A 27171-nucleotide genomic window follows, 5' to 3' on the forward strand; every position below is an offset into this window, starting at 1 on the left:
GATTAGTATCACAGCTTGTGTTAGCTCACGTTTTAATGATATTCCAAGTTTACATTGCTAATATCAAGATATTTTCATCATACCACTATTATTATCTTGCTATTCAATAAAAAAATACTCATCGTAGGTATAGAAGTTGAACAGCCATAAGTAAAGAGAGCATTAGTTAATACACATGAAAATGGTTTTCACCATACTTTTCCAACATTGTAATTTATTCCATCTTGCCCATCATAGTATTATTTTAACTTTCATCAAATATATATGCAATTCTTCAAAATATAAATAATGAGACTATTAACTGCAATGCGCGGAAATAAACCTCTAATGAAAGCATAAATTATGCAAGATCCTTCTTACGTCTAACACCAATCAGTCTTGTCCTTTATAAAACGTCTCCCACCTAGGACATGTTTATCTAATATCCATTATTACATGCTCGCCGTACGTTACTTAAAACTAAATTATACTCACAGGATTTTATCAGCCTCACATGAATATTACATTGCAACATTTTGCTATGAATTTGCAACACCAATATCTATGCGTTTTGAAGTAGAACTATGTTGATTACTATAGCTATATATTATAATACATGTTTCACTAATATGTATTCGAGTGAAATGTAAAAATGGTGACTCAAAAAAGGATAAAAAATATTTTTCCATTCACTGTCAAGCATTAAATATTATAGGTATCTTCCCTTCGAGTCACAATTGAAAACATTCTTAACATGGAAATAGAACGCTCCAGTTTGTCTTTATAGCAGATTAAACCTTCTGCAAGGATTTAAATTAGCCCGCACCCTACAAAAAAAAGCACTTGTGCTTTGGAGGGTGGGTTTTTTTAGTCGGTTGATTTAAAGGGTTGACATAATATCGCTCAAAATTTCATAAATGGTTCAATCGATTCCGAGACTATCCATCTTGTATTGGTTTAATTTTTGGTACACATTAATATTTCGGTGACTAACAAGTGATTAATATAGTTTACTTAGTTTCTAGGGAGAAAATTGTAACAAAAGTAAAGTTACTTGGCTTGGGAAGGGAGTTATTTAACTTTAGGAGATTGTGAGGGTCTTTGTGTGGGATTAGCTATCCTATATAACTCTTTAAGTTATAATATACGGATAAAGTGGTCTGCTAAAAGTAGCTCTGAATATAGTTGAAATTTCAGTCCCCGAGGTAAAGCCAAGGTCTACCGTTAAGTACTAAAGACATCAAACTCCCATCCTTCCAGGCTCTCTAATTATGGCTTTCCTTCATCCTACGTTGGTGGCTCTCCAAATAGTGAATGAACTGTTGCCAGAAATTAGGAACTACGATTTGAATCGGCTACGTCAGTAGGTATTCAGTAGCCCCAGTTAAGACCTGGGATTTATGCTATTACAGGATGGTGCTATTTAATTATGTCAGAATACCGATAACGTTGAAATGCCAATAAACAAAGGCTATAGGGATTCTTCCTCTGAAAAAGACGAAAATATTGATTCTTTTGAATGGTATATCGGCATGTTCATGGAACACATGCAAATCCATCCCTAGGGACTCCATTACTTGAAATCTCAGCGCATATATAAATACTGTACTGACTCTCTCCCTTATTCTGTTTGATAACCTACTCGCTTTTCCTTGTGTCTCATTGGAACTGGCCAAATACAGCTATCAAGCATATTATCCATATTGAAACAGGTAAAATGGTTCATAAAATTTTGTAAACCTTTGATAATGTAAATTATTATTTCCCATTTTGACTTAAAATGTGTAAGAACTAAATTGATAGACATAATATAATATAAAATTAGAAACAATACCGAATCGCTACTAATTTTATATAATAAATATATAGCAATCAAAAATTACAAATAGAATTAGCTAAAATATGGAAAGAGGTTTATCAACTCATTCAGCGCTAATAGAGGCAATTGTAAATTATTCTATCGATCCTCTTAGTGAGCTAAATCTAGACGTCGCCTTGTGTCAAGATGAATAATTTATGTCATTGGATTGTAATATTTAATGATCTATTTTTGTCAAGAATCATTGACTGGTACCATTTTATTCAGAACTTAAAAGACATAAAAGTAAATGACACTGTTCGCTTTAAAAACTATTTTATATGTGTAGTTGAAAAAATTAGTAGTTGGTTTTATTCATTTTTCCTTAAAGGTTTACTTTAATACATGAAATGCGTTTACTTTATCTATATATCGTTACATAAATATTGTATGTTCCTGCCTATATTGTCTCAAAATATCTGGAGATATTATTATTATAAAATTGTACCTAATGAATTGTTTCACCGGGTTTCAGTGAACTCTTGATTATCTACAAGTACAATAATCTAAAAAAAGTAGTTAGATAAAGTTGTAGAACCTATTGAGAAATTGTTGTAATTTAATTAATTTTGTACTGCATCGATTGTTAAGTATTTACCACAATCCTTTACAAACCATACTGTAAATTTTAGTGCCTAGATTGGCAATATTTCAGTTACTGGAAGCAATGAATTTCCCCCTCTCCAACTGTTTAGTAGCCTATAATTATATTTTAGTGCTTTAAAAATATTAACAAAATATTCTCCGTTTTTTTTTTTTTAAATTTCTATCTCAAAGAAATTTTCAGTTTGTTATAATTATATTAAGATGCCAAGTTAAATTTGATTGCTTTAAATCGTTGTATTCAATACATATTATTCTTTACAACACTCAGATTAATCCTATTCTAGAGAATCTCTCTTTGTGACTACGGATGCTTCTGGATCAATGGTAATCTGGATATGCTAAATTTTTTAGTCCCGGGTTCCTGAATATACATGCCTCTACCTTGTACATTGAAAAAAAGAAGTTACATATCACGATCTCTTTAACCATAATTAAAAAAAGAGATTATGCGCTCTGAATTTTATTTTGTTTACAATCTTTTCCCATTATAATCTCTATAACAACCATTAAACTCTAGTGGGTAACGTAGACACCTTCCTGATTACAGCCATTAAAATAATCGTCTTGGCCGTTAACATTGGGGACTGTTATTTTTTCTTTCTAATCTTTTTATATCAGTAAATATAATCACTTATATTTATTTTTATATATTTTACCATATTATTCTTTGAAAATATCTGTGATTGACTACTAAGTCGGAGCAAAAGTATATTCGAATTTTATAACAAAATTATTATTATTTTTAAACTCAGATGTCTACCATTTTTATGATTTTAACTACTTCCTAAAACTTGCCACTAATACAGAGATTTGTTATTATAATACATATTTTGTATTTAAATGACTGTTTGCAAACAATTCAACAGTACAAAATGTATATTGTTTTCTATAATAGGCAATACGCTTACCATGATTAGATTGTTAATCAGGGAATGTATTACCACGAATATATTGTTAATCAGGGAATGTATAATTCATAATTTTCCGCTGGCTGTGTTAGATTAGTATTTTTAATTATGACCATTTATATAATCATTTTAACGCATGGCCACGATTTCTACAGTTGTCTGCACGCCGATTACTGTTATTAAGTGCTATGTGGAAAAAGTTTAGACTATTTTTACATTTTACACGGAAAGGAGAATTCAACTATCAAGTTAGTTACCGATATTACAACATAGATTACTCTTAACCACGTCTTGCTTAACAGGCTTTACTAAGGTTCCTTGCAACATTTTATATCTATATAGTTTACTTTATAAAATAAATGTCAGGGAATAGAAAGTTAGAATTACAAACATACAGGAAAGCAATAATTGGATCTCCCCGCAGACAAAAGAGAATGTTATTAGTCTACTGAATGATAGGCTTCAATGATGCTCATACACGTCACGTTAATTAGTACCGCGTATTACATCAAATATATATTCACTAATTATCATTGTCACAGATTTGCAAATACGACATGGCTTTCTATTTTGGTGTCGAATTATTCCAACCAATTCAATGCAATTATTTTGTAGCAATAACTGTACTAAAATACACATGAACGTTATTTTAAATATTTTAGATCACATAACTCTTTATAACAATGATGTAAATTATGTTATAAATAATATAAGAGTACGCTGATGTTGTACACAAAATTTCAAATAGATAGTCAGTGCACTAAACTACATGTTACTAGTAAAATTTTAAGGGGTTATACTCAGTTTATTTACATATTTATTTATTATGCCATTTTCTCGCTGTAAATCGCGGTAACTTGTAACAAAATTATCGAATGTTTTGCTAATCTGTAATGGAGTACATAAAATCAACAAGGAAAATTGCCTTATTCTTTGCTGTTGTTTTTATAAAATGCCCGGTGATAATGCATAAAAATCTGGACTGAGTTGGGATAGTTATGGATCTGTAATTATTGTTGACTAGCAATTTTTTTAAAATTACAAAATACATCATACGTATAAATTGATAATTAAGATGCATTCTGCGATAAAGCTAGCTTCGAAAAAAGTCCATTAAAATACACCTAACAGTAATTTACGGCTCAATATACTTGTAGCTTTAATAATCTTCCGCTATTTGTACTGTTATAAATATGTTATGCCCAGTTCTTAATACTAATGCACAAGAATATTTGAGTTAACTTGAAAAAGTGTATTTTGAAAATGGAATGATTACATATACTTTTTAGAATGCAGTGGGTTGGAACCAATGTTAAAATATTTTACGTAGTGTTATTATTGGGTGAGTTAACACTATAACAAAATTTATTATAGGATTCCCAAACCTTTTAGACCTGCGGAGAGCGAGAGATAGGCTTGTTTATCTTGAATTATATCATCAAATTTTTATGTTATATTTTATATAACATATCACAAATTTATTTTTTTATCAATCTAATATTTTGTAATTTATTTGTTACCTCAATATTACACTTTGTAAATTTTATTTTCGGAAATTAACACTCAAACAGGTAGGAACTGACAAATGGTATCAATTCTCGAGGTACCTTCTTATTTAATACTTAATTTACAGCATTTTTATATACTATTGATATACTACTTATTATACAGCATCAATACTTATCTTTAATTCAGTCGCTAAAGTAAAATAAAGACTTGAACCTAGATGTAAAATATGAGTCGGTTGAAAAATCAATGGCCAGTTCAGTTTCCTCGTTAATGAAGGTCTCAGGAGTCACCTTATTCATAGGGTCACTTACCCATTGAATTGTATCGGTTTCATTCTTCGGAAAGTATTCTTGAAAATAGAGCTCCAATTTGTATAAGTGGTTGACGAACACATTTTTCATTTCATATTTCAATATCAGTTCACTATCTTTCAGTAACTGATTTAAAGGAGGAAATACCGTATTATCGCCTTTTATAAAGGTGTTCTTTCATAGTAGAAGCTTTTCTTTTAATCCTCAAATTTTATTGAAGAGCTGAAAAATATAAGTGTTACTAACTTGCCAGGAGTTTTTTTAGGGCATTTAGCCTTTCAAACGCATCACTTTAACAAGCTAATGTAATCAAGAAATTTTCATAAACGAAGATATTTTTCATCTTGAAAAAATGAACGCATTTAATTACTGATTTGTTTCACTATTAGCAAGGAATTTCTAAGATGTACCCACCGATCGCTGATACAAACCAAAAGATACAAATGATCAGCATCTTTACACCTTTTGTCAAGAAGTCTAGCTTTTTGGGTGTGATTTAAATAAATATTATACCTATTATACCTTTGATCACTGAATTTAAGGCGTTGTCGATTTCTGTACAAATTATTTTAGCTGCCAATGCTTCTTTGTGTATAGTAAAATGAACTGAATCCGTAATTTTAGTCCCAGATAACATCCTGAAATTGACAGTGCAAAATCGGTACCAACACAATATTGTCTCATTTAATTATTTTCTCTGTCATAACATTATCAACAATATGAAGCAAGTATTTATCAGTTATTCTTTCAACTGCCTCAAAAAAAAAAAAAAAAATCAGTCAACTGTTTTTCACTAACAAATCTACCGCAAAATTCATGATTGAATGTGCATCTCTGTGACCATCTGTTGCTTCATCTAGCAATCCATGCAAACTCTTTGCCTTTCAACGCATTTAAAAATTAGTAGTGTTTAGAACTAAGTCATCTATTCTCCCACTTACAATATTCCAAAAATGTTCTAAATCTGATTACCAGGGTCCTCACGAGCATAATTTGATCCATATCAACAGTAGCAGGTAAAATCAAATTCTGCTATTTTATTAAGCTTGTTAAATTGGAAACTATGTAGAAAATTTTATAGGAAGCTAAAAGTGCATTACTGTTAAGTTGAAAATGTCTGAAACATAGACACTTTTGTTCATCTGAAGTTATCATTTTCTTGTGGGAGTCCCTTAGTTTTCCAACCATATTCGTGTAAAGAGATTTAAGTGTCGTTTAAGTTTACTCGGTGGCACAAATTCAACAGATAAAATCTTCATAAAACTAACACAATGACGATGTTCTTCGCCATTTAATTTCACGCAAACAAATCTATAATCCCCAAAGTGTCCCCAATGCAGCACAGACCTTCTCAACCTGGATACTTGTCCTGGTTCTGTAAATGATGATAAGGGCACGCACCAAAAATCTCTTCATGTTGAACCTGTTGACAGCATTAACACGTCACAGTTTAGTGACGTACTAACTCATCTCCTTTGGCCAAGCGGATTTATACGGAAATACGAATCACTCTGAAAGTATACGAAAGTACTCAAACTACACCATTCCACTAAAATAGAACGTTCATTGGTTACCAAAAGGAAGGCATTCAATGTTGCCTGGCTGGTATTGAGGTCTACCATGGACTCACACGCAATCGAAGGCACAGGTCATGGCGTTTTTGTACCTAGTTTTTTTGTCTTCGCCGTAAAGTCTTTTTGTTTTTTATTTTTAAATTAATAAAAAAAATAAGACAGTAATTTATTTCGAATAAATGATTGTTTGGTATAATAACAATTGGATGTTAACTGTAATAATATAATTATATACAATTTGATAGTATGTAACTTTATTTTTATTTATTTCACGGCGCACCTGGTAACCGCGGCTCACACTGTGGGAATCAATGTCATACACCTTATTATATTGAACCTTAAGAAAACCTGGTCCTCATAATTTATCTTAAATAATTAGTCAATATAAATAACTTAAAAAATTCTATTAATATTCATATTGTACTTATATTTCCTCGTTATTGGTTCGCGAAAATCGATATAGTCCACCAGGAATTCCATTTAATTTAAAATATGTATGGTAATATTACTGAAAGAACTCAACGATTCCTATATATTATAATTCTGAAAGAAAAGCTACTTCTTTACCATTCATCCACACAGTGTTTACATAAGCTGTTAACAATAATGCATATTCAGTTAAAAGCAAAGTACCGAAGCAAACAAATTATTTTCAGTTGTAATATTAAATTTATGGTATTATAGCATATTTTACACAATGTAAGAATGACAAGAATCCTATGTGTATGAAGTCGTTATAAATTATAGAATTGCACTTGCCATTACAGAATAAAGGGAACAAAAGAGAAGACCTTAAGTAAATTAAAAGCCTCGCGTGATTGTAACTCTCTGATTAAAATAATGAAAGAGGCGAGAGACTTTGTATCTTGTAATTGGTTTCGTTGGTTAGCACTTTGGAGCTTAACTCACAATATGCAGGCAGTAATCCATGAATGCGTATTCACTACCCTTTGAAGTATTTATCACCAAACACTTTGACCAATGTCTAATAGGTTTTAAAATACATCATTTGCTTATTCGATTTTTAAAGCCTTTCAGGCTACCTATAGTTTAGCATTCCATGTCGGGTCACTTTCAAAAAAATGTATTATTTTGTTGACGTAATTCTTTTGGGATAAAACAAAAATCTAAAAATTCCAAAAGTTCTAAAATACTAGCTACTAACGTTTATAATACAAGCTAAGCAAATTAAATCCAAATCATTAGAAACTATCTAGACTACTAGTATCTCTATAATCGTAAATGTCTGTATAAACGAAATTCAAAGAAAGTATGCTATTGATAGTTTTACAAATAAGTTAACACATTGATGACATCAAGCATGTGAAGGATATTGTGTCAGTATGCAGCTTTTATAACGCCTGTAAAAATAAACTATTGTTATTATCGTAATACATTGCATTACAATTTTAATATGTACAGTACTTGACTCTACTTGTATCTAAACTATTTATCTCGTTTATGAACCTGCACAAAAATGCGTCGCCTGCACACGCCTGCAAGTAATAAATTATAACGGTAATTAAAACATATCGCTTAATACGCGTAGTAGTAAATCCACGTATTCCATATTTAAGATTTGAAAAACAAATCGTCATGTTATTATACCTATTTTAATATTACAACGGCATCAGAATAACTGATTATCAGCGTTTAACAAATATTCAATCGTACTTCTTTAAATATCATTTGCCATATTGAAATTTATAAAAAATGAAAATAAATATTTCTGTAATACTATTAATGATAAGTTATGAGAATTTCATGCTATTTGAAAGCATATGGCAGTCTGATGTTGCAATCTGAAACGTAACAATGGCAGATTTGATATGCAAGGGGGAGCAGGGACAAGTGTTGAACTCGACACGATGTTTAATCAACTAGATTAATCTCTGCAGCTCATTTTCAGGGGTTAGATTTAATTTATTTGTGGTTTCAACCTTATCTATAATACCTTCCTTTTATTTTATTTCAATTAGCAAATTACAATATACATATCATCTCAATAGTGACTCAATTCTTAAAGCAATCTTAGGACAATTTTGTTAGACGTTCCGTTAGCAAATAATCTCAATATAACTAAAACCAAAATGGATGTGTCTTGGTGTTTGGATAGTTTAGAGCCATAAATAGCATGAAATTCCCATAGAAAACACAAAAATTTCTTTTTACCGGATCTAGACCCAATAAAGTCAAAACAATAAAAAGAAACACAAGTGCCTGCCTATTGAGTGATAGCAAACATGGTGTATATACTTTGTAAAACCATGGAGTAGTAGGCTAACCACGCGTCTCGTAACAGGAGTGTTTGCTTAGGGTTTTACGAAATTGATTAAACATGAATTATCATAAAACATTTTTTCTGTCTGTATAGAAATGCATTTTCGTGAAAAGTTTAAAGTTACTGATGAATTAAACAACGGGATAAGCGATTCCAACTAAAAAGAGCAATGGAGCACGAACGTTAACACGGAACAATAGTGATGATACGTGACATGGCTACGAAATGGATGCTAAGAGTCCTGAGGGCTCGATTAGACGTACAATAGTGATGATACGTGACATGGCTACGAAAAGGATGCTAAGAGTCCTGAGGGCTCGATTAGACGTACAATAGTGATGATACGTGACATGGCTACGAAAAGGATGCTAAGAGTCCTGAGGGCTCGATTAGACGTACAATAGTGATGATACGTGACATGGCTACGAAAAGGATGCTAAGAGTCCTGAGGGCTCGATTAGACGTACCTTGAGCTTTGATAAGATATGTTGGGTTTTACAGTGGACGGTGTTTTCAATTTCTGAGCGGCGGGATTGCTATTTAATGCTGTATTTCATAATACTTCCCTGTATGTTTATCAGGTTATCTTACTAAAATTAATTATGTTTCTTGAAAGTAATTACCAACATACAAGGTTAAATTTTGTTCAGAGTCTAATGCATTTAAGTTGAGAAATAACTTATTCGTTGTGAACTTTTTGCCTCGATTTTAACGGATACTACCATTTAATACTGAAAAAGTTAAGCCTCAAACAGCTTCAGCCTTCTAAGGACGTATCTTTCAGTTTATTCTGTTTTTCGTTTGGAATTGTATTATTTTCTAGTACCATGTAAATTGTTTTAATAAGAAATATTTTTATGACGATATTGCAAAATGTTTTAAAATTTAAATGTTGGATTTTTTGTTGTTGGATATATTCAATATTTTTTTTCATAAACTTAGGCTCCATAGCAGTATTCAAATAATACAAAGTTCTGGTGAGCTAGGAGCAAACTACATCGTAAGATTCCAGTGCATCAAAATAAGTCACGAAATTTCGACATTAACACGAAATCTCTATTCTTTTTTATTTTAAGTTTATGATTAACAAAATACATGATGTATTAATATGATGGTAAAGAATATTGTTACAAATTTGTTTATTATACTACTTTCTCTTTGCCATGGTTATTCATAAGACCAATTAATATAATATAAAGACCAATATTCAAATAATACAAAGTTCTGGTGAGCTAGGAGGAAACTACATCGCAAGATTGCACTGAATCAAAATAAGTCACGAAATTTCGACATTAACTTTTTATCTCTATTCTTTTTTATTTTAAGTTTATGATTAACAAAATACATGATGTATTAATATGATGGTAAAGAATATTGTTACAAATTTGTTTATTATACTACTTTCTCTTTGCCATGGTTATTCATAAGACCAATTAACGCTAACCCTCAGTCACCATGGACACTATGTTGATATTGATGGTAGATTTAAAAGGATGTTAAATAAGATGCAATGACAATCTGATCCAGATAATCTACAGCTCCAGTTAATAAGTCTCATATCAATACAGTCAGTAACACTACGTTTTGAAACCTGCAATGTGATCTCTTCGTCAGGTAAATGACTACTAGACTAATGCACAAGCTAGGTTAAAATAAACGAAATATTCCAGAGCGTTGTGACACGCATAGGTCAAGAAACACAAAACCATGTTTTTGTATCTATTCGAGCAAACTAAGCTCTAAAACGTGCATTTAATAAAAACTAAACACTAATTATTAAAAGTTAACTACAGTTTTGATCATTTGTTTACTTTATTCTAAATTGTAGCCGTGCATTATTTTAGTAATTTACCTGAAGAAGAGATCAAATTGTGGTTCCCGGAACGTAGTGTTACTGATCGTATTGTATAACTAAACAAAGGAAAATGTCATGTTTCCTTCACAATCCTTCCATCCTCAAAAACAAACTCCAAACAAAGAAATCTAATGTACTTCAAAATATATAGTAAGCAATTAAAAATTTGTTTATAAGTGATTTTTATTTAAATTATGCTATAATTTCAATATGATAAGTGTGATATTATTCTTGTTTGTATTTGAAAACCTCACACACAATCGCAATATTTAATTGTATATTAATAAGTTCTTTTTTATAATATTACATCGGGAAATAATGTTATTATAATAGGAGATATAAATTTAAATAAATGTATAAACATCGGAGTTGATCCAGTCACTAAAGGTTTCGGTTCATTGATTAATATTCCCTCAAGAATCACTCAAGTATCTTCAATTTTTACTGATCACGTCAGGAAGAACTCGAAATGTAAACAAGGTTACGGCTGAAACACAAGTCGACTGTGCGATAAGCGACCACTGCAACTAACGAGTGTTCTTGTACTCATGTCGGTCGGTCAAGGTCAACAGTTGATATACAAGCAATCGTTACGCGCTCTCTTTTTCATCTGATGAATGAAAAACTTCCTGAAAAGAATGCTTCTTGGGCTTATAATATTTTGAGTAATATATTAAATAATGAAAAATATTCTAAAACCTTTGGTGTACAATATAAGAACCATGAATAACACAATAAATAAATATGAAATCTGAGAGGTTTTTGTGGCTGGGAGCTCGTATTTCCATAATATTCGAGAAGTTCCAGAGCTAGAAATACGCAAAGCCCATGATCTTTGAATACCTATACGATTCCAGAAGCGAGGAACCTTTGTTAACTTCCAAATGTCAGTAACCCAGTTTTACAGGCAACGTGTCTTTAAAGTTTAAGCAAGTAAATAGTAAACTGTAAAATCTATAGTCTTCTTAGTAAACTACCTATTTTAAGTGTTCCTCGATTCTTGTATATCACAAAACCCATAATATTCAATAAATCGCAACTAGTAGGGGATGGCACCAAAAGCTCCATTTGAACTAATAATAGAGATAACCGACAGTGTTATTTAAATACTTTTTACAACACGTCAATCGGTTTGATAATAATGACTATGCAAGCATAATCCCTGGTATAGTTCTTTCGAAATCACTGTCGTGCATTGTAGATTGTACAGGCTTTCAGATACTACGTTGTTCAGTAACTATAAGATTTTAAGTCCTAGCTCTTAAATTTGGATCATAAATCTTCTTGATTCACGTAATGGATGAGTCAAAAATTTCTTTAGTTTAATAATATATTTCGCATATTTAAACAGTATATTTCTACATTAAATTAATGAAGTACATTATTTATACCCCATACACCGATGTAATGATACACCGATTTTAAATTATCCTGTATTGCTATTAATTATTAAGGAAACATAAATGCATTTGTGTTAATATAAAGTCGTGTATTTGGCCTAAATCAATCGCCTGCCACAGGTTGGTGGGAAAATTAGATTCCCACCTGCCCTCGTCCAATAAGGTAACTCGTGAAGAGATGTAGAGACGCGTAATACGAGTGAGAAACAGCAATATTTTCGTATTTTTGTAGGTGAACGTTTGTGAATACTGTAACGTGAGGATCTGGAGAAATTTTATTTATATCTATCTGTCAACTGATGTACAAGAAATATCGACGTGACTACTCGAACAACTGACCCATAATGAAATTTTCCATGATGCTTCATTTTATACATAATTATCATTAAGTTGAAAGGTGTGGCTTGTACCACACCTATTTGGGTAACCGTTAGCGGAAAACTCTGTAATGGTTCATTGCTAGATTTTATACCTTAATACCAATAGGAAATAGCTGAATAAATATATTTGTAAATAAATTGAGTGCCTTCCTATCACTTTTCAAAATCTAAAATATTAACATAATGTAGCCTAATAAAATGAAATATAGATGTGAAATTCAGCCAATTCTTAACCTTAGCGAAGCTTGTTACGCTCCACGAGGTGTGGCGTACTACTACCATATGTCTACATAGAAAGTACGTTTTGAAATGTTTATTGCAGAAACTGGAACATTTTACTTTTGTTTTACGGTAGTGAGCATGGTAACAATACTTAATCCATATTGTTCTAATAAAAGTAGTTAAAAAATTTATCAGAATTATAAGTCTTATGTTTTGTAAAAGTACCTGGGCTCAATGGTGTTTTAAATGCCAAATAGTATTTGTGATGTTTTCTCGGCCAACACAACTACATGACTTTGTTTAAATATGTATGAACCTGCTACGCAATTCATCAACATATACAAGAATACACTATAAACAGAAGGGAATATAGCACACCTCCCTCAAGCATAAATGATGCATGGCCTACAATCCTCCTGACGTGTAACCCCGATCTGTCTTGTGTTCTTAGTAAATCCTCTTCGCCAAACCTGGGACATCTCTGCCTTACGTTTAAGTAGGTTGTTTGGCAAAGTCGTGAAATCACCACTTCTACAGGCTTTTCTCCAAAAGGGTTGATCTGCATTGGTAAGCACGGTCACGTAATTTAGGCCCATGGATTAGTTTTATGGGAGGTATCTCAAATCACTGGTTTATAATGATCGTTCCAGGTTCAACTGAAGAACAACGCGCCAAGCTAACGCAAACATGCTAGTCAGAATGATGGAAAAATGTGAACGAAACTTCAGTCTCATTAACTCAGCGTATTGACAACAATGGATGCCACATGTCTTATGTAACATTCAATATTAAAGAAAAAACATTGTAAATGTTGTATTTTATGATATAAAAAGAATAAAATTCTCATCATTTTAAATTCTAAATAAGCCGGTTCCTTTGCCCCACCCAGTATTTCTTCGTCAAAGGATTAATAATTGTGGTAATGGAGTAAAATACTTACTCCACCAAGTGGTGGAAATACTAAAAACCCCGTACAGACTTGTGAAACAACGCAAGTCTTAAAAGGCGCAGTAAGAAATACGTGTTAAGTATTAAAACAATATACCCTAAGAAAACATCTTCTCACCTGTGTTATTAGCAACAGCAAGGACGTATTCTTATGCCATTTATCACAAGCGTAACTAAAGCTATAGTTAAATATTTTAGTATTTGTTGTATTTTATACATATTAAATTTTTAAGACGACGATAGAATGGTTTGGAAGAACATACACGAGTCAATACCTCAGTCACGCGAGTTTTTGACAATGGGCGGGGACAACTATCTGTTGCGGTTCCATTATACTTTCAACCAATACCAGTGTAGTATCTTTGGACTTGGACTCTACCCAAGCACCCAGGTAAAAGCGTTCTATTCTTAATTAATAAACAAATTTCGTATCAACTCAATTTGCAAACAGTATTTTCTGTTATTAAATTAATTGAGATTGTGCTTTATGTATCTCGTAATAAGCTAGTTATCATATCAGATTAACAGGTTTATTTACATTTTAAATTGCTCAGTTGTACATGAAATCAGTGACACTACGTTTCGATATATGTCTCTGATCTCTTCCTCAATTCAATAACTCTAACCTAACCCCTATATAAAATATAGATTCAGATAAGCAAATCTTACTGGCGCACTGATACTCGATGTTGCTTTTATATAAATAAAGTGTTATGCACAATTCCAAGTCTATAACTCAGTTCTTTCTCAAGATATTGCGGAAACATACGTATTGCGGAGAAGATTTTTATAATATATGTATCTTTATAATATCGTAAAGGTGAAGCTAAATCTCTTATAACTTTATGATATAAAATCCTCATTTACTTACTGTCGAATACAGTTCATGCTCTAGAAGAAAAGATCGAGGGAGGAGACCACATACAGTTTTAATAACATTACCAAACAAAGTACAGTGTAGTGAAAACAAAACACTATAATACATGCATAAAAACGTCGATAAAGTTTTTATACATGGACAATTGGACATTTTGGTCGAACTAATGTCATTAAATTTAAGTTCCAAAACTGTATTATTCAAAATAAGTACCTAGGTTATAAGGTGTAAAACATTATTTTCTTACATTTTCCATAATTGAAAGCAATTTATAAACTTAAACTGAAAACTTTTAAAATTTTTATGGGAAATAAATAATCTTTAGTTTCTATCAGTTAATATCAGGTACCCTAGCAAAATGTAATTATACAAATTTGATATAAAAAAAAGCATATACAAACATGTTTACAATCTGTTCTCTTTATTTAGGTAAAATGATAAACCTGAAAATGTTTACATCAATTTGTTAATAATTTCACAAATGAACATTTTAATCACGTGCTTTTCCAGTCTCTGACTTATTTTAATTTATAAAGACAAAGAAATATATTTAAAATTATAGGTAAACACAAGAAACCGAAATAGAAAACATTAAAAGTAATTGCTATGTGAAACTCTTATATATTTATTTATCTGTAAGTTAAGTATTTTTATTTTATATATGTCTGAATGTAAATATTTTGGATAATTTGTCAACATTATAATTTGATAATAAGAAGAAAACTTAATAATTACTATGAATCAACACTTCGTACAATAGCTACGTTATGTGTACTAAGACATGTTATAATTATTCTATCAAAGCAGCTTGGAGTTTAACCCTTGATGTCTTAGGATAAACACAAGTTAGAGTTAACTGTACATAACAGACTTTATCCCTGAACACTTTGACCAGTCTCACCCCAAGTGGATTGTAAATACTTTACATGGTTGGGATGACGTGAGTCTTTCAACCTTCCACCTTGCGGTCTACCGATCTTTACCAGGCTTGTCAAATTGTATCAGAAGAGCATTAAGAGTCATACCACAAAGTGTTAAAAAACTTTCACTATTAAACGAAGAATAGAACGTACAACATTGTTATTTATCCGCGTACTAAAAGGTAGAATTATAATCTGGCATCTAAATGTAAAGTTTTAATTTTGTTTAGAGAGCTATAACATGTTATGATACCTCAGGAGGGTAAAAATAGATTTTCGGACGACGTACGTTCTTTTCGGCAGTAAAAATTTACTACTTTTATGTATTTAAAAGGTTTTGTAATATACACTATTTCTTTGTGTTATAACTAATTCGACGATAAGCTTGTTGTGTAACTCTTCACAGTGCTCCTAATTTTATAATATAATGACTGTCTAGACATAAGAGCAACGTGGATTTCTATAATTGTATTTATAGTAGATGAAAACTGTAGGATATAATATAAATATGATGCCATATAATTCGTTTGTGAGTGCAGGAAAATAAAGATTGTTTGAAAGCCAAAAACATATTTGTACACTGAAATGAACAATAGTATTGTATGAAACATAATACGAATATAAGCACTTATTGATCGCAAAGGTTTTATTATAAAGGTTTAATAACATAAATTTAGTTATATTAGAAGCACGTTAGAAAATAAATTGTACTAAAATATAAAGGAAAATCTTTAGGGAAATTTCTTTCTTAAAAACAGACAGATTCTAAGCCTGAAACCTTCTAAGATTTATTATGATCCTACCGTTACAGTTAAAAAACAAGATATTTACCAATACCTATCGCTACTATATAGATAGATAACAATTATTTAAATCTGCTGAAGTTTAATATCATGGTTAAATGCATATATAATGTATTATAAAGCAAGTAGTAATCTTTTTAAAATTATTAATTGGATCAGTAAAACTATCAACTAATTTTAGCGTAGTTCTCGTAAAGATTTCAAATTAATTATTGGCGTGGAAAATGTTTTCCTTTTTACTTTAGGTTTTATATCCAGAACGGAGAGAAAAGTTTGGTTTATTATTTCTGTAAAATATTCGTAGAAATCCCAATGAGGTTTGTATGAAGAAAAACTCGGAAAGCTTTTCTGAGATATTTAAAATTTATAGAGTCATTTTAATTAATGTTTGTAACATAAATTTAACTGACTAAAACTGTTATTTACAGTTTCGGTTCGTCAAAGAAGTAAAACATTTGCTTACATTAAAAGTTTACTAGAGTCCTTGATAATTAGTGTTGTATATAAGAAACATCAAGTTAGTAACTAACTTTTACTGCAGGTTGCCACAGTGATGATTTAAAAACATATAATCTATTATATAAAAATGAAACTGTTCGTGTGTAACAGCATCACTCACAAACGGCTGGACGGATTCGCCTAATTTTTTTTTAATTTGTTGTGATCTGTAGAAGGTTATAGGATACTTTTTATCCCTTTCCCGATTCAGGATTCCGCCCCACTGGTTACAGAAATACCCGTAAGAAATGCATTGCAGCAAACATATGTTATTAAGTGAAAGAGTCTTTTCAAATTTTTAATCAGCTGTTCTTTGTAAACATATATAATGCGACAAAAAATATATTTATATATAATTTAATTACTACACTTATAGTTTTAAAGCATAGAGTAAGCTTAAGAGAAACGACAAATTTTGTTTAAACTGTTTCTGCAATCACTGTTAAACATAGACTTTACTATCCAGATAATACAATTCAAATTTGACGTAAAAATTCACCTTTAACTGCAATATTTATTTAATATAAACCATGCTCATGCTTGATCAGAAGAGCAATGCAGATATCATAATTACTATCTTACGTTGGCTACAAATATAAAGAATGTTATAAAATCAACCTTAGTTGTTTTTTTTTTTTGACAGAAGTATCAGGAATGTGGTACATACCTTCATAATGCGCCCAAGAAGCTCACGAAGGAACGACTATCAATTATCTCAGCAATGTTTAGAATGTGATAGAAAATGAATAAGTGAATATAGTGTACTGTTTTCAACGGGAAATTGCGTGCGAAGCCGCGGGAAACTTATTGAAATGCGCAGCGAAGCGCGCCGGGTCCGCTAGTGCATTATAAATAATCTTTAAACCAGGGAGTTAATAAAAATTTGGCACTCTTGTAAGAAAAATCTCAATAAACAAACCTGTGAATTTTCACATAAAATGTTCTAATCTAGTGGGCTTCCTTGGCATAGTTATATGGAATTTTTACATTGGCTTAAGAAAAACAAAGAAATTACGACTAACATACCATAATTATCTGTTCTTTTCCAGACTATAATCCGAAAAACAACAAGACCTCTATGATGTAAAACCTTATGAACGAATATTTTGAATTGTAGCATAAATTTAGTACTAATTTCTTCCTTATACAGGAATCAGGTAGGATTTTTCCCTTTGACAGTATTAGTCTTTTCAATTTTACATATGTTCATATATTTTCTTCATCAGAATAAGAAGGCAAACTCGTACTAGAAACATCAAATACCAAATTTAGACTCTTTTTGGCCGAAGTAGGTATCCAAGAACTTCATTTGTTCATATTTTTTAATAGGGGAATAAGGCAAACTCAACTGTGGAATGGTAATTGAATTTAAAATGACTAGAGATAGTCACCCTGTTGGTTATTCAGTCATGAGCATGTATATGTATTTTCTTCATCGTGAATACAAGAAAAACAAATATGGCACTGGAAATATCTTAAACAGAGAGGTATACGACAAGGGATGGATTTAAACGCTTATTGACTATGTATGTTTTGATGATCTGCGTACTTATTAAAATTTTCTTCATCGAAGCAACAATGCACAAATAGTTAAGTAACTATAGCGTCGGAAATATAACTAATTGGAACCACAACTATGTTAAAAGTTTATACCGATAGATGAAATACATGCGGTTAGAGATGTCTGAGTTCACCTTAATAAATACTTAAATGTGGATAGTAAAACTTTACAAGCACTACTTCTGAACGTTAAATAAAAATATGACTTTCTCACCTTGCTGCCAACAATGAACCAAAATGATATTGGGAGATGAGCCTAGTTTCGTATAAAAGCTGTACCTTACGCGCACATAATCCAAGCCACGTCCGCACAACCTTTCATATTTTAAACATAGTTAACTGTAGGTATTCCCTCCTTTAATTACAAAACGAGATATTTCTCAATAACACATATCCTATTACCATAATAATTAACGAACGACCTAACTTAGTATTTGCAATGCTCTCAACTGATAGAACAATCGTTTATTATTGTGCCAGATGTGATAAAAATTTCCAATTATAATTTTGTCTGCTAATTATCGTTACTAAATGTTTAATTTTTACAAATATTGTAACATTTTCCTCGTAAATATTTATATCAAACGGTCTTTTGAAGTTTGTGTAGTAAAAATCATGTTTTGTTTGCTTTCTGATTATTCTTGTCTGAACAAATTAATGTCTGAAAATAAACGTTTAATCTCATTTATATATCAAAATTTATAATTTTATAGGCGGTAACATAAGGATTACAATGAAATGAATGCATTCTGTTGTTTTTAAATATTTGAATTATGTAATACTATAAAAACAATAAAAATTTAATTGTTAATGTTAAATCTAGATGGTGATTACATTGAAAATATGAAGTTACTATTTGAGTTATGACTGCTTTTATTTCTATTTTCTCATTGTCACCATGGTTACGAATAAAAATTATATGCATCATCATTGACCACGATGTTATTTATACAAAAATGAAGATTCTAGCATAATTGAAAGTCTACCCATACGTATATTTTTCACACCTACAAACTATAGGCTTAGCTAGCGCTCAGCCTATTATGGTAGAATTATTATTTGATGTATTAATTAAAATATTAGGGCGTATAGTATATTACATAGTTAAAGTCGAGTGACAATTATATTGTAAGTTATTGAATAGAAACTGAATTGTTCACATATGTATAGGTAACAAGACAGTTAAGAGATTATATATATATATATATATATATATATATATATATATATATATATAAAAAGACAGTTAAGAGGTTATATATATAGATATATATATATATATATATATATATATATATATATATATATATATATATATATATTGAAAAAAAATTAAAAAATTATATTACAAAAATTTGTAGGGTTAGTAAAAAATGTACTTCAGTTTAATACATACTGCATCATTTGTGAGATATGTTATATTTGGCTAACCTTACTATTTTATTATCCTGCTTATTATTTTACATTTTTAATATTCAACCATTGCAACCATAAAGTACAATTACATCTGTCTTGCCATGCATTGAATATTTCATCTGCAGTCCTAAACCTTGTAGCCCTTTCACAGTTTATCTAATCTCGGGGGAAATCAACTTGTCCCAACTAAGGCTGGAGGAGAAAGATGGTCGTGCCCGGTGATGACCAAATTATCCAATTTCAAACACATCCAGTCAACACACGTCTATTTATTATCAGAGCTACTATTTTGTCAAATGGATAGGTAATGGACATTTTGGTGTCCAAACCAACATATTGTTAGTGTTTTCATTGTCAATAAGTGATCTATATTTTACAGCTAATAGCTGAACTTATGGAAATAATGTGAAAATCATAAATGTATTTTATTATAGAAATTGCATTAGAGTATTTTATCTCTTAATTTAAATATTCTATTTATGCACTATGCATATACTCGTATATATTTTGGCAATACCAAACATAACTTTTATTTGGAATTTAATTTTTAATTTTAATATCGGCTATACGGTTTTTGTAAACTGTTTTAGAGAAGTTTGATCTGTTATGTTTGCTTAGAGCTGTTTCCCTTAGGGTATAGAAATTTAGTCAAGCCTTAGCTTTATAAAAATACGTATACCTCTTCCATTTCATTTATGTTAATTCGTGTTTTTGGGATCAAATAAACATCCATGTTTGTCCATATTGACCAAGAAGTATTATAAAGTATATAACAAATATTTATACATATATGTTTAAAGTTTTAGGTTTTAAAACATGATTTAACAATACCATGTTGCCGAAGTTAATGAGGAGTATATTATTAAAGTACTCAGTAATCTCAAAACAGTAATATAAATCACGTATCACGAAACAAAGCGATTAAAAAGTGTCGTGCAAAGGTTAGCAGTACAAATTGCTTAACTTCTGCCAAGCAGTATTGAAACTACTGCTACTTGTACAACTAAAGTATGAGCTTTTGTAGTACTTTATATTGTAGGAGACAGTATAAACCGTACTTCACCTACAGTACGGAGTAAGTTACTGTAGTTATAGTCTTTTCCTGCTGTTTGTAGGTGAAAACATGAACACAAAGAAATATTCTTATTCAAGGGGTTATTGAAGTTTACGGTTGTTGTCACTTATTGTTTTAACTTCATTTTAGTATGTGTCCTCATGTAAGTTCAAATAAACTAAACTATATTTAAAAAATATTATATCGGAAAATATAAAGAGAGTATTAACTAAACGTATAGATAGTAATATTAGTTGCTTTTGTGTCTGATCATCACAGTAAATAGTGCTTATGTTTATTTACACATGTTTTTCCCTGTACCAGCGACCTGCTGCTTAGTTGTAGAGAAGTCGATGAAAAGATTTAGCTTACGAAAGCTGTTTTGATCGATTCTACTAGTTTTTTTTAAGAACAATAAAAAATCTAATATGATTCAATTAGCTTTTAATGGTTTCCATTGAGGGTTATTTCAAGAATTAATTAATAATGAATGGTTGAAAACTTTGAAATAAATCAAAATTCCTCTCGTAAAAATGAGTATTGTCTTCAACATTAATTAAGGTTTAAGCTGATTGATTATATTCATATATTTCTGTTTATCGTGGAGTTTAAAATATACGCAGTTATATGATGAGATGGGTAGAAATCAATCTGAAAATCATACAAACATTTGAAACACATTGTGTCTTAAAATATTGCACACATAAATATTTAATTGATGATAACATGGTTTAGACTGGAAAATATAACGTATAAAATGGATGTTTTATAATAATGGTAACCCTTTTGTCATTAGAGCTTTATGTAAAAGCCAAAAAAGTGCACAAATTGATCTTTAAAGTTGGAACAAACGACGTGTTTATACGTGGATCAACGACTTTTACGTTCGTTTGAGCACAACAAAAAATGGTTTGTAGTTTATAAGTCCAAGGTCTGATATCATTATGAATACACCATCATTAAGGTTTATTCATGAGGAAGTATAATACGTTGTAATTTAAAGACAAATATATTTTGTAGATAATTTGTAGATTTTTGGCATTTTTGAGTTTCTCGTATTTTAGCCCATATTATATATGACTGATTCATAAACAGATACCAGGTCAAATTGCATTCTAAGAAACATATGGTGGACAAGTTTACCTTTAGGCTTATTCAGCTATTCTAATTAGAGCCCTTATTATACTCAGTGAAGGGAGCTTAAAGCTGATTAGGACAGTTATGTATTAGGCAAACCATATTTATCTTATGAAAAATATATTATGTTATGAAAACAAAAATCATTGACTGCATATAAAGGTGGATCAGTTAATAAAGTATGATCGAACCATCCAAATTACATTCTACTGATGCTTTTTTATTAACAAATATATTTATTGATAAATATAATTACACGTAATAAATTAATGTGTATTATATTTCTTATATACGTATACCGTCAGAATACACAGGTAAATACAGATATATCATATGCAGAAGTGACGAAAAATTACTTGCAAACTTAAATACACTACAACATTACAAATAGCAAATAATTAAAATTGTTGAAATATTTCGATGCACATTTTTTGCAATAATCAACATATTCTTCCAACCATAAATGTTGTTCAGTTTTAAAGTCAAACTAATAACTTATTTGCTTTGATAAAAATATATAACGCTATATAAATTTTGTGCTTAGATTTCTACTTTTGTTTTACAGTTGAACTGTTACGTAAACAGTATTTTAGATTAAAACATAAAAAATGCATATTAATTGTGTTAAATCTCTTATTTAAACATTTTCATGTACAAAACATGTGTAATAGGATGTCCTCGGATAAAAATTATTTCAGCTAATTATATATTTAGGTGTCCATTGTAAATTTAATTTGTGTCCTTCTTTCTTTAGTCACTTTTGAACTTGTTTATGCCACTTATAAGAATAATCCATTTCATGTCTGCCTATTAATAACTACAGTAATTATATATATATATATATATATATATATATATATATATATATATATATATATCTTTGCAGAAATATTGTTACATTTAAGCATTTTTATTTATTATTTAATGTCAGGAAAGTTTTATTTATTTTTCAGCTATTGTCAGTTTATTGTTTGGTAATAGGTCAGAAACTATATTCACATATTTTCCGATTGGTGACTAAAATAAACTGTTTTCATATGGAATAGTTTAATATAATTCCGAATGTATATTTAAATAATAAATCGCAAATACATTTTTATTAATATCAACACAGTTTCTGTTAATTGTTTGGTAATAGGTCAGAAACTATATTCACATATTTTCCGATTGGCGACTAAAATAAACTGTTTTTCATATGGATATTATAATATAATTCCGAATGTATATTATATAATAAATCGCAAATACATTTTTATTTATATCATCACAGTTTCTGTTAATGCAATATATTTTAATTATCATTTCAAAAGATTAAAGGTTTTAAATTTTATTCAGCATAAAATTAGTTTAGAACCTGTTGAATGAGCTCGTAATTCACGCATAATAGTCTATTTACTTAAGTATTATTATTGTTTTTATTGCTAAAATATTAAGTTTTAATGATAATAATACAGTTTTATTTTATTTCTGAGAAAATAAGTATAGTACAGTTAATTAATATTAAACATGAGCTGTTTTAATGTAAAATTTACATTAATATTCAACCTACTTCTGCAAAATCAGGGTTTGATATGTATCAAAGTTTTCTCATTATTGAAACAGTAACTAATAACAAGTTATAGTTGACGCTGTAAAATTACAAAAGTATAATTAAGTTCATATAGTTCTTATTAGAATTTAAACGGGGAAAACACTAGCTTTTGGTTTGTAAGCGTACGATTTCTTTGTTCGATGGTGAATTCCCAAATACAACTCTGCAAATAATTTGCAGGAGAAACCGTCACTAATTTATTGCAGAAAACACTTAATTTCTTTTTTTTATGTAGACTGTATCCAAACATTTGTTTTGCGATTATTATATTCCACCGGTGGCTCCCAAGTCCGGTTCACAACACAGCCAGTATACCCGTGGCAATTGCAAACTTCCCTTTCAACAAAGGAACGGATGTCGGACAAAGGAATGAATGACTCGTGGATCTTGCACTCAATTACGATTGAGCTTGGAGCCTGCGCTCTGAATTAGTTGATAATTAGGTACAACAGGCTGAGTATCACCACGTATCTACTGAAAATTTGAGTTTTTATTAATTTGTTTATTAGACTGCAAATAGTATATTAGTTGAACCTACCTTATAAATAGAAATTCCAACACAGAAATTCGCAAGTTGACAGACCGTTGACACTCACAAACTCACTGAGAAGCGGTAAATGTGACGTCACAGGCTACACAAGAGCGTTCGTGAGACTGAGCGCAAATTCAGACGAGACGGCTAGACGCCAGCGCCTCTAGCGGGGGGTGCAGCAACTTGAGCTAAGCGCTGGTTGGTCGATACTCGCGTCGTGGTGTTAGGTACTGCCGCCACTGCCGGGTTACCTGGCTACTTGTGAATTGGCTTACGATTGGGATTACAACTCCAGTGAATTAAATTTAAAAAAATCTGTTTAGATATTTATGAACGTCAGGATTTCAGAGACAACTAAAACGCAAATAATAACAACACAAATTCCAACACGTTATATTTTTAAACTCCTTTAAACAAGATTGTTCTTAAGACATTTAATGATACTAATCAGAATGGATATTCTACCTAAAAAAGAGAATATACGTTGTAAATATAAATATTCTAGACGTTTGCGTCAATAAAAACGTGAATGTCATAACTGCATTACTTTATCTTGCCCATTTTCACCAGCGTGTTTGTGTTTAATTTAAATTTAAACTAACTTTAAGTACATGTTTGGATACTTTCACCGCTACTATTGGATTGAAATCCCTCCATATCATTTATGACGCTAATCTTACATGCACTGTTATCAACAACATTACTGGAGAATGATGTACTTAAATTAGAAAATACTGAATATTTAAAGTTTCTCAATACAATTTATTTTTAGGAATATGATTTTGAAATACTGATACAATTTTTAAATGTCATTTACAAATTTAAAGTGTAATACTGATCATATTGTATTCAAAAGTAATGTTTTAATGCGCGGTAGACATACGTTTTCAGTAAGGTGATATCCAATACAGATTCAGGCGTTTTAAGATGCAGTGTGTTTCATTCAAATTTTTATATTTATGGCCGCTGTGAATATCCAGAGTCAGTGGTAATTTGAACAACCAATCTAAATCAAAAGTGAAATTAAACTTGGATGCTATTATTTACTAAATTAAAAACACTTTCGCTAATTCATTATGAGTTTATTAATTTTCTGTTAAGTGTAATACAGTTGGCTTTACCAGCTATAAGTAATTTTATTGCATTGTAAGAAATGAAACAAAAAACTTTGCCATGCATATTTAAAGAAATATAAGTATAAAATCGTAAGATAAGAAAGAAGAAAGAAAGAAACTTTATTTCTCACATATAAAAGATTATCGAATGATTTAATTCATTCTAGTATTTCAAAAAGAAAATTATCTATATACTATGCTATATAGCAGATATTATTTACTGTTTCATAAATATACCTATGTTTCATGGCACTCATCAAGAGTTTAATTTGAAATTTAGTAATTGTGTACAATGCACTAGCTTTGACTTTTCAGAGAATATACTGCATTCGTATAGGGATAGTTCGGGCAGAAATTATGCACGTTAAAGCTAGTACTGTTATTAGAGCATGATTATTTTGTTTAGAGCTTCAATCCAGTGTAAATAGTATTTAGTATTTTTATAAATTAAGCTTAAAATGTTGTTTTTGTTTTATTTTCATAGTTTAGATAGCATTGGTTGTAATATCTTCTCATAAACTAATACATAATCAAGGGTACTAACTATTTAATGGGCAACGTAACTGGAAGGTAACCGGTAATAAATAGTATTTATATAAATAAACGCCAACTCAATGTAAGTGTTAATTATGTGTTGTGTGTATTCTAGGTATAAATAAGCAAACACTGCAATGTATTAGTTTATTACATTGTGTTCTGTAAATAACATACTACACAGCTGTATGCAATCCCCTATGTATAACCAGAACAAGGTTTTTCACTTTACAAAAGCAACTGAAATACAACAACAGATACTAGCATTGTCCATTTATTTTAGTTGGAAATCTAAATATAATTTATAACAAGCAGATTGTTCACATCATTAAATAAAAGTTACACATTTGTGTTTGGTAGACTATAAACAGAATATAAAAAATGAGATTTGGTATCGATATATTAAAATAAAGTGTTGCCAGGGTTAGATTATAATATGACAAATCCACTAATTTCCATGTAATGATCAAAATATAATATACTAATTTATTATATATCTTATAAATGACACCATAATAATTTTCTACAGAAAATACGGAACTATTTATGATGAAATTTAATTTTAAATATTTATTAAGTGTTTCATTTAGTATTTTTGTAAACCTAGGTGGTATTGAAGTGAACGATGTAAACATGTAAATTACCATTACTTTGTCACTTAATGTGCGTGAGAAATTTATGCACATCCATTCACATTTACATGCACGTACATTTTCGGGGGAAAAGTTATTGAGATGAAGGACTGTAATGTGGATATTTTAACATTTATTAATTAATCTTTTGTTTTAAATTACATAAAAATGAGTTGTACTTTTGACTAAACGTTAGGAAAGCAGAACACATTTTTATTCTAAATTATGAAGCCAATAAAACATAAAATAATTATAAAGAACACATGTATTTTGAAATTTAACTTATTATCTAGTTGACGTGCGTTTTGAAAATTATGAATCTAATATTTTCAATATAATGATTATGTACATTATAAAATTCTCCGTAATAATATATTTATTTTTAATTACTACACATTTTACATATATTGCACAATAATCTCCACCCTTTCTTGGTCATTATATTATTTCTCCCCGATCTAATAAAACCCTGTGAACACCTACAATTATGTAGCATCCCAACAAGCTCCTCCGTCCCTACCCTATTGGGACACGAAGCTATGTTCAATCACGTCCTGAACGTGCTGGATCCTGGAAAGTCTACTTTATTGAATTCCTTGTTCAATAGTCACGTATTTTCCTCGCTTATTGACTGTAGTCTCTGATGTGCGGGGAAGAGGAGTTTCATTCAT

General features: G+C 30.2%; 1 protein-coding gene across 1 annotated transcript in view; it reads right to left on the minus strand.

The window, feature by feature from the left end:
* LOC124367704 (slit homolog 2 protein) overlaps window positions 1-24356 on the minus strand; it is a 510187-nt gene extending 485831 nt beyond the window's left edge. The window contains exon 1 of the mRNA XM_046824774.1: window positions 24226-24356. The gene's annotated coding sequence lies outside the window, so the exon portion shown is untranslated. The remainder of the gene's footprint in view (window positions 1-24225) is intronic.
* Window positions 24357-27171: the final 2815 nt, after the last annotated feature.

The sequence above is a fragment of the Homalodisca vitripennis genome, chromosome 8 (assembly GCF_021130785.1).
Source record: "Homalodisca vitripennis isolate AUS2020 chromosome 8, UT_GWSS_2.1, whole genome shotgun sequence".
Classification (NCBI taxonomy): domain Eukaryota; kingdom Metazoa; phylum Arthropoda; class Insecta; order Hemiptera; family Cicadellidae; genus Homalodisca; species Homalodisca vitripennis.